This window comes from Lutra lutra, chromosome 14, assembly GCF_902655055.1.
Source record: "Lutra lutra chromosome 14, mLutLut1.2, whole genome shotgun sequence".
In the NCBI taxonomy this organism is placed as follows: domain Eukaryota; kingdom Metazoa; phylum Chordata; class Mammalia; order Carnivora; family Mustelidae; genus Lutra; species Lutra lutra.
This window is the reverse complement of record NC_062291.1, coordinates 49272966-49285447: the sequence shown is the minus strand read 5'-3', so window position 1 is coordinate 49285447 and position 12482 is coordinate 49272966. Positions and strand designations below refer to the sequence as shown.

At 39.6% G+C, this 12482-nt stretch overlaps 1 protein-coding gene across 5 annotated transcripts in view; it reads right to left on the bottom strand.

Annotated features, from left to right (window-relative positions):
- MARCHF8 (membrane associated ring-CH-type finger 8) overlaps positions 1-12482 on the bottom strand; it is a 127220-nt gene that overhangs the window by 84662 nt on the left and 30076 nt on the right. Inside the window, exon 1 of one of the 5 annotated variants that reach the window (XM_047702383.1) lies at positions 10297-10319. The exons of the other annotated variants lie outside the window; for them this stretch is intronic. The gene's annotated coding sequence lies outside the window, so the exon portion shown is untranslated. Of the gene's footprint in view, positions 1-10296; positions 10320-12482 lie in introns of those variants that run through there. 5 annotated transcript variants of the gene reach the window in all.

Here is a 12482-nt window from a genome sequence, read left to right as displayed (position 1 = left end):
ATGGCCAACAGACACATGAAAAAGTGCTCAACATCACTTGGCATCAGGGAAATACAAATCAAAACCAAAGTGAGATACCACCTCACACCAGTCTGAATTTAACAAGTCAGGAAACGACATATGTTGGCAAGGAAGCAGAGAAAGGGGAACCCTCCGACACTGTTGGTGGGAATGCAAGCTGGTGCGGCCACTCTGGAAAACAGTATGGAGTTTCCTCCAAAAGTTGAAAATAGAACTACCCTACGACCCAGCAATGGCACTACTGGGTATTTACTATAAAGACACAAACGCAGTAATCCGAAGGGGCACGTGCACCCAAACGTTTATAGCAGCAATGTCCACAATAGCCAAACTATGGAAACAGCCTAGATATTCACAACAATTGAGTGGATAAAGAAGATGTGGTACATATATACAATGGAATATTATGCAGCCATCAAAAACTGAAATCTTGTCATTTACGATGACGTGGATGGAACTAGAAGCTATCATGCTAAGGAAAATAAGTCTATCAGAGAAAGACAATTATCATATGATCTCACTGATACGAGGAATTTGAGAAACAAGACAGAGGATCATAGGGGAAGAGAAAAAAATAGGAAGAGAAAAAAAATAAGACGAAATCAGAGAACCATAAGATACATCATAGGAAACAAACTGAGGGTTGCTGGAGGGGAGGGGGTTGGGGGTATGGGATAACTGGTGTGGTAATGAGCACTGGGTATTTATATAAGACTGATGAATGGTTAGATGATCAGTGGACCTCTACCCCTGAAACTAATAATATATTATATGTTTATTAATTGAAATTTTTTTAAAAAGATAGATAAAACTGTTTTTCTTTGTGGTATCCCTATGTCATTTATTTGATGACATGGATACCATTATCCGATGATACAGGATACCACTGTTACCCGCTCTTCTGTTTTGAGAAAGGTAACAGGAAGAGTGTAAAATCAGCAATCATAAATCTAAGTTCAAGCCTTGACTCTTGAATACTATGTGATGTTGGACACTAAGGAATTTCAAAGGCTCCATTTCCTTCATCTATAAAACCGAAAGGTAATAATCTCTACTCCATTCAAGGGTTATTGTAAAGACCAAAGAAGATTGTGAATGTAAGGGTTGAATGTAAGGGTTCTTAACGTCAGCACATTTTCCAGCCTGCTTTTTCAGGCATCTGCAATGATCCCCCTCACTGCCTCACAATGGCCAGTTTGTTTCCTTTGTCTTTCCAGTACTATTTTCTGTCTTCCTACATCTCATTCTGATGCAAGATTTACACAACTGGGAACTTCAAATCCTTTCTGACATTTATTTAGGACCCCTAGCAGCATGACTCTGAGGGGAAGCAAGGCTGACAATGCTATCCCTACAAAGGCAGAGGTAGGAAGGCCTGACCATGAAGATGATCAGCGTGGTGTAACAATCACACTATTCTATGTGCTTTCCAAATGGTCAAGATAAACGAAGAGTCTACCCATCCCAACGATGATGCTCAGGACAAACACAGACAACAAAGATGCAGCCAGGAGAAGACAAAGATGCCAGTCGCAGCTTCCCTGAGGGACAGTCACCACAGGTCTGCGCGCCTCCCTGCACCCCTCCCTACAGGGTGCCAGGCTCCAGGAGCAGTCTGCTCCTACGCTTTGTGTGGTGTTGAATTGTAACATCCTGAATGGCACTCAGAATAAACAACTTTAAGTTAAGCCTGTTTTTATCAGAAGCACATTTCGTACAGAAAATGAGAAGCCTGGGTACAGCAGCTAACAGATACAAAGAAAAAAAAAAGCAGTAAGAGAAAGGAGACCAGCTGTAATACTAATGAATGATCAAAGCAGGACCTAACACAGTGAATGTGGATGGAGGGAAGAAAGAGACGATTTGAAAAGGAGGACTAACATAATCTAGTGAGGGGACTAAAGCATACCCTGGTTTCTCACTGCACATTCAGAAGACCAGGATGCACAGAGGAGTGGGAGATAAAGAGAAGTTCACCGAGAGCACATTGAGCTTGACATGCCTGTGGGAAACCCAAGATATGTACACGGTATACACTGGGAATCACCAACACACCACGACACCTGAACACAGAGGAACAGAATTAAAGGAAAACCTGCAGAATCAGCAGTTTACATTAGATGCTATAAACAAATGATAAAACACAATTATCAATACAGAATTTTTAGATAGCAATGAAGTATTCCCAACTTTGAAAAACACCCATCTCAACCAAAATTTAACTTTACAAACATCAAAATTCCTAGAGATGTTCTAATTAAGCCAAGAGGCAAAATAAGCACATTACCACTACTGTATTTAATATATAGATTTTTTTTCTGCTAATGTGATAAGACTTAAAAAGAGAACTTTATAGGGGTGCCTGGGTGGCTCAATCAGTTATCTTTTTTTTTTCCATTTTATTTTATTTTATTTTCAGTGTTCCAGAATTCACTGTTTATGCACCATACCCAGTGGTCCATGCAATCTGTGCCCTCCTTAATACCCACCACCAGGTTCACCCTTCCCTTCACCCCGCTCCCTTCCAAAACCCTCAGATTGTTTCTCAGAGTCCACAGTCTCTCATGGTTTGTCTCCCCCTCTGATTTCCCCCAACTCACTTCTCTTCACCATTTCCCAATGACCAAATGGTTATCTTGATCTCAACTCAAGTCTTGGTCTCGGGGTCATGAGTTGAGGCCCTGTGTTGTGCTCTACACTGCACACGGAGCCTACTTAAAAAAAGAGGGGGGGGGGGACTCTATAGTACAATAAAAAAGCTAAAATCCAAAGGAATTTTCTAAAAACTACTAGAATCAGTTAAAAACATAAACACTTGGGCGCCTGGGTGGCTCAGTTGGTTAACCAAACGCTTTTGGCTCAGGTCATGATCATGAAGTCCCAGGGTCAAGTCTTGCACTGGGCTCTCTACTTAGCAGAGAGTCTGCTTCTCCCTCTGACCTTCCCCTTCTCATGCAGGCAAACTCACTCGCTCTCTCAAATAAACTTTAAAAAAAAAGTCTTAAAAAAAAGCTCTTTAAAAAATAAAAAAATTAAAATATTTGTGTAAAATCAGTAATGTATTCTAGTGTAAAAGAAAAAATACATAAATATATAATGTGACCACATGCCTTTTACGCATGCCCTTCTTCTCAGCTCAGGGCCAATCCTTTTCTACTTCCCTCAGGAGCTATAAAAAACAGATGGTCTCTTTGGAGAACAGTGTGGAGATTCCTCAAGAAATTAAAAATAGAACTTCCCTAAGACCCTGCAATTGCACAACTGGGTATTTACCCCAAAGATACAGATGTAGTGAAAAGAAGGGCCATCTGTACCCTAATGTTTATGGCAGCAATGGCCACGGTTGCCAAACTGTGGAAAGAACCAAGATGCCCTTCAACAGACGAATGGATAAGGAAGATGTGGTCCATATGCACTATGGAGTATTATGCCTCCATCAGAAAGGATGACTCCCCAACTTTTGTAGCAACATGGACGGGACTGGAAGAGATTATGCGGATGAAATAAGTCAAGCAGAGAGAGTCAATTATCATATGGTTTCACTTATTTGTGGAGCATAACAAATAGCATGGAGGACATGGGGAGTTAGGGGAAGGGAGTTGGGGGAAATTGGAATGGGAGGTGAACAATGAGAGACTATGGACTCTGAAAAACAATCTGAAGGGTTTGAAGAGGTTGGGGGGGTGGGAGGTTGGAGGAACCAGGTGGTGGGTATTAGAGAGGGCACAGATTGCATGGAGCACTGGGTGTGGTACAAAAACAATGAATACTGTTATGCTGAAAATACCTAAATATATATTATATACCTATAATATATATATATTTGGAGATAGATAGATAGATAGATATGTATGTTTGGAGAACCCTAACATACTACATACTTCTAGATGATTATTTCCATGCATATAAAGCTTAGCTTACTTAAACAGCTGAATTCTCTCTGGATCATTATATTCCTTTAGCACTCCCTACACTGTCCTGGATCATCATATATTTCTTTAGTATTCTCTACAGTGTTCTATAGAGAACAGTGGTGAAACAATTCTTCAATTTTAATTGGTGTTTCCTTATGACTAAACTTTGAATCCGTTCATTTCCTAACCTTTTGCCCCCACTGACTGTGACATGCCTGTAAATGCATGACAAAACAAAAGCTGAAAGAAAGAAAAGTAACCCTGGTCCCGTTTTCTTATGGAAAATACCATAAGGTGGCTAAGGTCAATTAAGAATTGGTAAATTTAATATTAATTTGTGTATGGGTGGTTAAATATTAACCGCTTAGGTATACTATTTTTTTCATGATCCTGGAGCCCATTCTTTTTAGTTTTCTCCCTCCAGATAGCATTTTCTAGTGAAAAAACTATAGTTACAGAAGAAATATTTCAGTCAATTATCAAAATAATAACCCCAATCCTAATTTAAAAGTAATATAAACCAGGCAATAGTTATTTGCTGTTTTTTTAATTTTTAATTTTTTATTAACATATAATGTAATATATGCCCCAAGGGTACAGGGCTGTAATCGCCAGGTTTACACACTTCACAGCACTCACCACAGCACATACCTTCCCCAAGGTCCATAACCCAACCATCCTCTCCCTCCCCTCTCCCCCCAGCAACCCTCAGTTTGTTTTGTGAGATTAAGAGTCTCTTATATTTTGTCTCCCTCCCGATCCCATCTTGTTTCATTTTTTCCTTCCCTACCCCCCAAATCCCCCAAGTTGCCTCTCAACTTCCTCATATCAGGGAGATCATATGATAATTGTCTTTCTCTCATTGACTTACTTCGCTTGGCATAATACCCTCTAGTTCCATCCACATCGTCGCAAATGGCAAGATTTCATTTATTTTGATGGCTGCATAGTATTCCATTGTATATATATGCCACATCTTCTTTATCCATTTATCTGTTGATGTACCTCTAGGTTCTTTCCATAGTTTGGCTGTTGTGAACATTGCTGCTATAAACACTCGGGAACACATGCCCCTTCAGCTCACTACATTTGTATGTTTAGGGTAAATACTCAGTCGTACGATTGCTGGGTCATAGGGTAGCTCTATTTTCAACTTTTTGAGGAACCTCTATGCTGCTTTCCAGTGTGGCTGCACCAGCTTGCATTCCCACCAAGGAGTGTTCCCCTTTCGCTGCATCCTTGCCAGCATCTGTCGTTTCCTGACTTGTTCATTTTACCCATTCTGACTGGCGTGAGTTGCTAGTTATTTGTTTTTAAAGTCAACTATCAATTCTCAGAGGTTTTCACTTCATTATAAATGCCTTCTTTTTAGGAAGACATGAAATATCTGAATCAATTAAACTAATCAAACAAAAGGAGAGACATGTATTTTCACAGGAATAAGAAAGCTAGTCTGGCCCAAACACTAAAATGGCTCATCAACATTTTCTGAGCACCTTCTAAGTGGCAGGATCCTATGGGGAACTGAGAAATGTTAGAATGGGACTGATTCTAGCCATCCCCTCCCTCAAATATACTGGCTAATACCCAGAACATACAGACTACTCACATTTAGTAAGAAAATCTCAGTGAATGTGCACATTTCTGCTCCCATCAATCATGTGCATATCCAAAATCTACCGTTTATACCTGCTAAAATAACCAGATTACGCCCAAAAAGGAATCCCTCAAAAAAAGCCCTAAGTCAACAAACTAAAACTTAACTAAATCTCTATGTTCATGTCTTCCAGAAAAGGAAGGTCTAGGTTAAACAGTCAGCAACTGTCTGCTCAGCACAAGTTACCTGACCTGGCTCCAAGACTTCCCTTTCCTCCATATAAGGAAAGTAACCATAATCCTGCTCTGACCAATGAGCAAATGGCCAGTGTAACTTCCTTAATTCACTTTGATCTATAAACACCTTATAGAGTGCTTTTGATCTGCTAGGTTGGATGCTGCCAATTGATAAATCGCTGAATGAAAGCTAACTAGATCAGTAAACTGACTGGAAATTTTCTTCTAAAATACCCAAACCTGTTTATGTCAACTGTTCTCCTGATCACAACTGTATAATTGAATACTATATAAACTAATCCCAAAGGAGCAAAAATGTGGCTATAAAAATAAGAAATTAGGGGCGCCTGGGTGGCTCAGTGGGTTAAGCTGCTGCCTTCGGCTCGGGTCATGATCTCGGAGTCCTGGGATCGAGCCCCGCATCGGGCTCTCTGCTCAGCAGGGAGCCTGCTTCCTCCTCTCTCTCTGCCTGCCTCTCTGCCTGCTTGTGATCTCTCTCTGTCAAATAGATAGATAAAATCTTAAAAAAAAAAAAAAAAAATTTAAAAAAAAAAAAATAAGAAATTACTCTTCTCATAAAAACTAAGTTGACTACTTTGGAAATTACTGATAAAGGCATATTATTTCCCTTAAAATTTTCTGACAAATGGGTTTAAGACAAACAACTACAAGAGACTAGGAAAAAATACTCTGAAACACTAGAATTCTGTGCTCAGGTTGCTTCAAAAATTTCTAAAGTCTCAATCTACTTTAAAGAAACTAAAACTAGAAAATACAAGTTACCAGCTGGATGTAGTTTATATAACAATAATGATCTGGGACGCCTGGATGGCTCAACCAGTAAAGCATCTGCCTTTAGTCTGCCTTTGGCTCAGGTCATGATCCGAGGATCCTGGAATCGAGCCCGACACTGGGGCTCCCTGCTCAGTGGGGAGCCTGCTTCTCCCTCTGCCTGCCACTCGCCCTGCTTGTTCTCTGCCTCTCTGACAAATAAATAAATTAAATCTTAAAAAAAAAAAATGATCTGGAACTCCAATCAGTGGAAGCATACTCTAGGTCAAGAGACTGGCTTCCTTCATTCCCCACTGAAATCAGAACAATCTATCAGTGCAGTAACCTTGCATCTGAATGCTTCCCACAGTCAGTTATTCTACTTAAATTTCCCTCAAGGGTGGTAAAAATTCAGAAACTGTATAGATATACCAGTTATTCACTATGGCACTATTTATAACAGCAAGAGACTGAAGACAAAATGTCCATTAATAATGGACTGGGTGAATAAGCCACATCACATTCACACAAGGTAATATGATATAGCTGCAAACAAGACAAGGAATATTCTCTATATACTTGCATTGTATGATCTCTAAGAAATAACATGAAGAATAAAAAGCAAGGATAGAAAATTATATATAGTATGTTATCATTCATCTAAGATGAGGTTGAGAGGCCGAGATAAATACATACATGTGAATGCACACCTGCATGCACACACACATGCCTACATGTTTTAAGTAAAATGACAGGGAGAGAAGACCAGAACAGAGGGGACGAGGATCAGAGCTAGGCTTTTCTGATGCTGCCCTGTTCGGTCAACTTGGCTCTGGGACCATGTATATGTTTTCTGTAATTATTAAGCAAAAACACAAAAAATAAAAAATTTTTTAATTCCTAAAATTCAAAAGCAAAATGAAACAAACCTAAATATTTATACAATCAGTGGTATAACTATACAAAAAGAAATTATTTCAAATGACTGTAAACACAATTTCACCATACATCCCTTGAGGATATTATCTTAATAGAAAAAAGAATCAAAGAAAAATGTTTTTTAATTCTTAAACCATTTTTAGTAATCATCTTGTTAGTAGTAAAATTTATAAATATAAATATCAAAGGAGTTCATGTCAAAAAGACCCAGGAGCCAATCTGAACGAAGGTGCTCTCGCTGGCCAAAGATGGGACCACATGATCAATAAGAATAACTGTGATGGACTTAAAAAATAATCAAATATGTAAAATTCATGTGTTCATAATGATATGTTTTAAAATGAAGAAAAAATCATTTGCCATCTTTGGAGATATTAAGAACCCTCCAAAAGTTAAAAATAACAAGAAAAAAAATTCATTTAACTTGTTTCCCCTGTATGAACTGTTACCTCTGAGTAACCAATACTTAATAAAGAGAAACCTCTCTACGGATGTATTACAGCTAATAAATGAAGGAATGCTGAAATTAGAATAGAAACATCTTGGGGCACATGGGTGACTCAGTGGGTTAAGCTCTGCCTTCGGCTCAGGTCATGATCTCAGGGTCCTGGGATGGAGCCCCGCTTCGGGCTCTCTGCTCAGCAGGGTGTCTGCTTCCCTTCCTCTCTCTCTGCCTGCCTGTGATATCTCTCTGTAAAAAAAAAAAAAAAAAAAGTAGCAACATCTTGCAAGCCTCTGATTAAATAATGGATCTATGCAAATTATAAGTGGCCATTAACATCACAAAGGAAAAACAATCAGGCATGAAATGCTGTTGGAAACCACCCTCTATGAAATATTCCTGCAACAAAAATAAGCCTAAATCAAATCAAATCTCTAAAATTCACATTCAGTTTACAGGAAAAAAGGGGTAGGGGAAGAAACATATTAAACGACACCACTGGGATGCATTCTGCAAAATTCAAAGGATGGGTAACTCTAAGATAAAATGACAGGATTTCTTTAGCAAATATGTTTCAAGAACAAAGTAAATAAATAAGAAGGGGAACCTGTATGTTAAAAGATAGTTAAAGAAAATGTACCAACTAAATGTAACATGTGGATGAACCAGGCTTAGATTCAAACAAATAAACTGCAAAAAAGAGTATGAAATAGATGTGTCCTGGGTGGCTCAGTGGGTTAAGCATCTGCCTTTAGCTCAGATCATGATCCAGGGTCCGAGGATGGAGCCCCTGAGTGGGGATCCCTGCTCAGCGTGGAGTCTGCTTGTCCCTCCCCCTCCGCCCCACCACGCATGCCTGCTCAAGAGCTTGCTCTCTCTCACTCTCTCAAATAAATATTTTTTTAAAAGGTATTGAAATAATTGTGGGACAACTGTGGTATTGCAGTTAATTCTAAGAAAATGGCCCTTCTCTCTTGGTAAGAGTACCGAAATATTTAGATGAAATGATATTATAACTAGAATTTTCTTCAAAGATGCAGGGGGGTGGGTGTAAGGAAACAAAAGGGGCTAGGAGGGGATGCCAGAAGCATACTATACTATTCCTCTACTTTCGTGTATATCTGAAATTTTCCATAATTAAGTTTTGAAAATTTGATGAATGCGCAAATATATACTTTAAATTACTAATAAAATGTTCACGGTATCTACAATTCTTCACTTCTGTAGTTCAATTTAAGTGGCAATGCTTGTACTGTGTCACCTATCTGTCCTCTAGGGCATATGCCTCTTAGATCTCTAAATTATAAACAAAAAGCACGGAGCCTACTATACTGGAGGTGCTCGATAAATGTTAAATGAGTATATTCGGTTTGTTGTACATCTGCTCTGCTCTGGTAAACCTTCCAATAATTCTAATTTGTCAATGCAAGTTTGTGATAAAGGATGAATAAACAGAACCAAGTAAAAAAGAAAAAGTTTCAAAATCCCAAACACTGTACTTAACTTTTTCAATCTACATCCCACAAAAGATACTCATTCTTCTTTTATTGTGGTAAAAAAAAAAGTATGAAATTTATTAAATTAACCATTTAGGTGTACAGTTCAATAGTGTTAAATTTATTCACACTGTTTTGAAAAGATCTCCAGAACTTCTTCAACTTGCAAAACTTAAAAACTTCCATACCCATTAAACAAAAGATGCTTCTTCTGAATACTTCCAACCCACTGTCTATTTTATCCTATACATGCCTCTAACTACAACAGCCTTTGAAACCTAATTCTTCTAACAATAAAACTTATGGATCACTAGCACAATAGCAGATTTTTAAAAAAGAAAAAAGAAACACCTTAGTCCTTAAAGGAAATGGGAGAGGTCAGAAGTAGGACTACGAACAGAAGATCCATATGAGCGCCTGTGCAGAGAGGACAGGGCTGAAGAGAGGCTTCAGAGTTACCGGGAAGGGGCATGAGGGGCCAGAAGCAGTGGGCCCAACACTAAGAGAAGTCCCGTGAGGCAGCACCCCAACAGAAGCAGCAGGCTTCTCACAGGTGCGCTCAACAGGGCTTAGCACGCCCCCAACAGCCCCACAACAGTGATGGCAAGACAGCTGACAAGTACACACCACAAATCTAACAGACGCCTTGGATCGGTACCTAGAAATGCTCTGTGCCGAGATTCACTCAACACTTTCAGTTAAGTATGCCTATTCAGGCATACAGTAATAATAATGGTAGCTATAAATCTGGGAATAATTATCTACCACAGTGTGTCTAACAAATATGTAAGAAGAAGGATCACTGATACTTTTTTGCCTGTTATTACAGTTTCAGTTAACTTTGGTTATTTCTATCTTAGAAAGATGAACCCTGGGGTACCTGGGTGGCTCAGTGGGTTAAGCATCTGCCTTCAGCTCAGGATATGACTCTGGAATCCTGGGATCAAGCCCCAGGTCGGGCTCATTGCTCAGCAGGGAGGCTGCTTCTCGCTCTCCCTGTCACTCCCCTGCTTCTGTTCTCTCTCTCTCTCTCTCTCTCTGAAATAAATTAATTAAATCTTTTTAAAAACCACTCCATAGAATTTTATTCCTCTGAAGCACAACTCCCAGCTGAGCCTATACTAGGACCACTCTAGGAAAGACAGATTTTGCACAGGAATGAGGACATTGGCAGGGCCAGACCAGCCAAAGGCCTGTTTACAAAAGGCACCAAGAGGACTAAGAAATCTCTATGGGTGGGCTGCAGGGAGGGGAGAGAGGAACAACAATTCACTGTAAAGCAAAGGCCAGGTTTAATCCAAATAAGGTGACGGAGCATGAGAACAGAGTTGTGGCCTGGAAGACCAACATGGCGTGCGTCACTCACACTACGCTGCACAAAATAGGGGAGCTGTAGATAGAGACACTTCTCAACAAGGCTCTGTAGAACAATAAAATCCCAAGGAGTTGGCAGCACAAGAAGTAACATCTGTCAGCCAGAAAACTAATAGCAGCAGGGATAATGACCAACCTGGTGCCCTAGCCACGATGGTGTCCTGGCAACACAACATTTGCATCAGTAACAGTGGCTGTACTGACAATGTGGGGCGTAAGGTGAGAGCTCTCAGTTCTGCCTCTAGCACCAGCAGGTTGTGTGTGGGCATGTGTGTATGCACAAACACACATATGTACAGGTGTGTGTGTAACATCCAACTATTAACAGTGTAACTGGAAAGCATCCAGACAGAGAATGTGAGTGGCATCACAAGAGAACTTTCCCTTTTGTTATACTGACTGGGTTTTTTTTTTTTTTTTAAAGATTTTTTTTTTATTTATTTATTTGACAGAGAGAGACACAGTGAGAGAGGGAACACAGCAGGGGAAGTGGGCGAGGGAGAAGCAGGCTTCCATTGGAGCAGAGAGCCTGATGCGGGGCTCGATCCCAGAACCCTGGGATCATGACCTGAGCCAAAGGCAGACACTTAACCACTGAGCCACCCAGGTGCCCCTGGGTTTTTTTTTTTTTAACAATTATGTTGTAGTACAAATAAACTTATATTTTGGAGAAATAATGTCTACATAAAGTAGAACGTTTCGAGGCCTAAAGGGAAAAAAAATATATAGTAAAATCAGCAAAATTTAATACAGAATTTACGAAAAAGCCCCAGTCATACTTTGACAATTCTTGCCCTTTTATTAATTTTTTGAGAAAAAGAATGAAAGAGAGTACAGGGAGCAGGCACAGAAAGAGAGGAAGAGGGAGAAGTAGACTTCCTGCAGATCAGGGAGCCTGAACGCAGGGGCTTGATCCCAGGACCCTGGAATCATGACCTGAGCTGAAGGCAGACATGTAAGCAACTAAGCCACCTAGGTGCCCCAATTCTTGCCTTCTTATCCAAGTGAATGTATCTTTAAAAAGAAAAAGTGTGGTTTAAAAAGTAATAATTTCTAGCAATATCAATTATTCAGGAAGAACATAAATTTTAGGAAAGGAATGAATAAATTTAGCCTCTAATCATATGTACACTAAAAGTTGATAAACAGATCATAAACTTAATAGGCCATCAGAAGAAACACAATATAAAAGTATAAGATTCAGAGTCAGGGAACCTGGTCTGAGTTCTGGGTCTGCCACCAGGGCTAGTGAGCCTGCACCAGAACAAATATTAACAGAGCGTTTACTGCACCACAGGCCAGCTCCACATACTTTACATATACTAAATACAGCAATCCTCACACCCCTATCAGACAGATCCTACTATTATATCCATTTTACCCATAAGGAAACTAAGACACAGAGAAATGGACTGGCATGCTGAGGGTCCTTCATCTGGTAAGGGCTAGCCCAGATGGCCAGCAGCAAGCCTAGTCTCAGAGCGTGTATGTAACATCCAACGATTAAAAAACTATTATAAATATTGTATTATTATATTATTATTTGTATAACTATTATAAATATTTATAACTATTATAAATCCTCATTAGCACAGCTTCCCTACTTCCTGGCATAATTCATATTCAATGGCCTCTTAGTGAAAATATCTTAAGGGGGGTACCTGGATGGCTCGGTCAGTTGAGCATCCAGCT